Raw genomic sequence first — 3,131 nt, forward strand, 5'->3', positions numbered from 1 at the left:
TTAAAAAAATTTTGCCTCTAACTCTTGGGGGGAGTTTGGGGGTTCTTTGGAGAGGTTCTCGGGGTTTAATTCCCAACCCAGAGGAGTTGCGAGAGACATAAACGAGTTTTAAAGTCCCCGGGTTTTGGGATGCCCTTAGATGTTCTGGGCCGCACGCGCGCTACACTGATGCGTTCAACGAGTATACAACCTCGATCGATAGGTCTGGGTAATCTTGTGAATGCGCATCGTGCTAGGGATAGACTGTTGCAATTTTCAGTCTTGAACGAGGAATTCCTAGTAAACGCAAGTCATCAGCTTGCATTGATTACGTCCCTGCCCTTTGTACACACCGCCCGTCGCACCTACCGATTGAATGACTCGGTGAAAAATTGGGACCGTGAGTCTGTTTGCTTTATTGCGAGTGGATTGATGGGAACTTTTTTAAACCTCGCCATTTAGAGGAAGGTGAAGTCGTAACAAGGTTTCCGTAGGTGAACCTGCGGAAGGATCATTACCACACCTAAAAACTTTCCACGTGAACCGTTTCAACCCAATAGTTGGGGGTCTTACTTGGCGGCGGCTGCTGGCTTTATTGCTGGCGGCTACTGCTGGGCGAGCCCTATCAAAAGGCGAGCGTTTGGACTTCGGTCTGAGCTAGTAGCTTTTTTATTTTAAACCCTTTACTTAATACTGATTATACTGTGGGGACGAAAGTCTCTGCTTTTAACTAGATAGCAACTTTCAGCAGTGGATGTCTAGGCTCGCACATCGATGAAGAACGCTGCGAACTGCGATACGTAATGCGAATTGCAGGATTCAGTGAGTCATCGAAATTTTGAACGCATATTGCACTTCCGGGTTAGTCCTGGAAGTATGCCTGTATCAGTGTCCGTACAACAAACTTGGCTTTCTTCCTTCCGTGTAGTCGGTGGAGGAGATGCCAGATGTGAAGTGTCTTGCGGTTGGTTTTCGGACCGACTGCGAGTCCTTTTAAATGTACTAAACTGTACTTCTCTTTGCTCCAAAAGTGGTGGCATTGCTGGTTGTGGACGCTGCTATTGTAGCGAGTTGGCGACCGGTTTGTCTGCTGCGGCGTTAATGGAGAAATGCTCGATTCGTGGTATGGTTGGCTTCGGCTGAACAATGCGCTTATTGGGTGATTTTCCTGCTGTGGCGTGATGGACTGGTGAACCATGGCTCTTTAGCTTGGCATTTGAATCGGCTTTGCTGTTGCGAAGTAGAGTGGCGGCTTCGGCTGCCGAGGGTCGATCCATTTGGGAAATGTTGTGTACTTCGGTATGCATCTCAATTGGACCTGATATCAGGCAAGATTACCCGCTGAACTTAAGCATATTAATAAGCGGAGGAAAAGAAACTAACAAGGATTCCCCTAGTAACGGCGAGTGAAGCGGGAAGAGCTCAAGCTTAAAATCTCCGTGCAAGTTTTGCGCGGCGAATTGTAGTCTATAGAGGCGTGATCAGTGTGGGCGCTTGGGGCAAGTTCCTTGGAAGAGGACAGCATGGAGGGTGATACTCCCGTTCATCCCTGAGTTGCTCGTGCGTACGATCCGTTTTCTTTGAGTCGCGTTGTTTGGGAATGCAGCGCAAAGTAGGTGGTAAATTCCATCTAAAGCTAAATATTGGTGCGAGACCGATAGCGAACAAGTACCGTGAGGGAAAGATGAAAAGAACTTTGAAAAGAGAGTTAAAGAGTACCTGAAACTGCTGAAAGGGAACCGAATCGTTTCCAGTGTCTATAATCCGTGGTATATTTCATTGGCGAGTGTGTGCGTGCGTGTGCTGTGGCAGCGGCTTTTTTGGCTGCGCTCGGCGTGTGTGCTGTGTGTGCTTGCTGGTGCCCTGTGCTGCGGTGGGACGTCAAGGTCAGTTCGTATGCTGCGGGAAATGGCCGCCGAGGAGGTAGGGCTTACGCTTGCGTTTGTCTGTTATATCTTGGTGGACGAGTAGTCGCGGTTGGGACTGAGGTGCCTACAACGTGTTTTTGAGTGGGCCTGTGTCTCTGTGTGCGCCGTGTGCGGATAGCTTGCTATGCGTGTGTGGTTGTGTGTGGATTGATGTGGGTTTTAACTTGTTGCCGTTCGGGACGTTGACGAAATGGAGCGATTTGACCCGTCTTGAAACACGAACCAAGGAGTCTAACATGTGTGCAAGTGTTAGGGTGTGGAAACCCCAGCGCGAAATGAAAGTGAAGGGCAGCGTAAGTTGTCTGAGGTAGGAAATGCTGCGGGCTTCGGTCTGCGGTGTGGCACTATCGACCGATCATGAACCTTCGTGGTGAAAGATTTGAGTTTGAGCACATATGTTGGTACCCGAAAGATGGTGAACTATGCCTGAGTAGGGTGAAGCCAGGGGAAACTCTGGTGGAAGCTCGTAGCGATTCTGACGTGCAAATCGATCGTCAAACTTGGGTATAGGGGCGAAAGACTAATCGAACCATCTAGTAGCTGGTTCCCTCCGAAATTTCCCTCAGGATAGCAGCAACTTATTTACGATAGTTTTATGAGGTAAAGCGAATGATTAGAGGATTCGGGGAAGAAACTTCCTCGACCTATTCTCAAACTTTAAATCTGTAAGACCTGCAGGTTTCTTAATTGAACTTGTGGATGTGAATATCAAGTTGCTAGTGGGCCATACGGGGTAAGCTCGTCTGGCGATGCGGGATGAACCGAACGCAAAGTTAAAGTGCCAAAATGCTCGCTCACCTAGATACCATAAAAGGTGTTGGTTCATTTAGACAGCAGGACGGTGGCCATGGAAGTCGGAATCCGCTAAGGAGTGTGTAACAACTCACCTGCCGAATGAACTAGCCCTGAAAATGGATGGCGCTAAAGCGGGCTACTTATACTTTGCCGTTAGCGCGATAGCATTTATAATGTACGCGTTAATGAGTAGGAGGGCGTGAAGGTCGTGAAGAAGCTCGTGGCGTGAGCCTGAGTGAAACGGCCTTTAGTGCAGATCTTGGTGGTAGTAGCAAATATTCAAATGCGAACTTTGAAGACTGAAGTGGAGAAAGGTTCCGTGTGATCAGTAATTGGACACGGCTGAGTCGATCCTAAGAGATAGGATAATTCCGTTTGAAAGCTGGGCTGTTTGAGGCGTGGGGTTCGTCCTTGCGTTTTGTATGCAGC

At 48.6% G+C, this 3,131-nt stretch overlaps 3 non-coding genes across 3 annotated transcripts; all 3 read left to right on the forward strand.

The window, feature by feature from the left end:
* Positions 1-128: 128 nt before the first annotated feature.
* Positions 129-496, forward strand: PITG_33112 (the record flags this gene model as incomplete). The annotated part of the gene is made up of 1 exon (XR_009934506.1): positions 129-496. It is a non-coding gene; the product is annotated as an 18S ribosomal RNA (ribosomal RNA).
* Positions 497-718: 222 nt separating this feature from the next.
* On the forward strand, positions 719-873 carry PITG_33113. Its single transcript, XR_009934507.1, has one exon. It is a non-coding gene; the product is annotated as a 5.8S ribosomal RNA (ribosomal RNA).
* A 306-nt stretch (positions 874-1,179) lies between these two features.
* PITG_33114 lies at positions 1,180-3,131 on the forward strand (the record flags this gene model as incomplete). The annotated part of the gene is made up of 1 exon (XR_009934508.1): positions 1,180-3,131. It is a non-coding gene; the product is annotated as a 28S ribosomal RNA (ribosomal RNA).

Source organism: Phytophthora infestans, genomic scaffold, assembly GCF_000142945.1.
Source record: "Phytophthora infestans T30-4 supercont1.52 genomic scaffold, whole genome shotgun sequence".
NCBI lineage: Eukaryota > Oomycota > Peronosporomycetes > Peronosporales > Peronosporaceae > Phytophthora > Phytophthora infestans.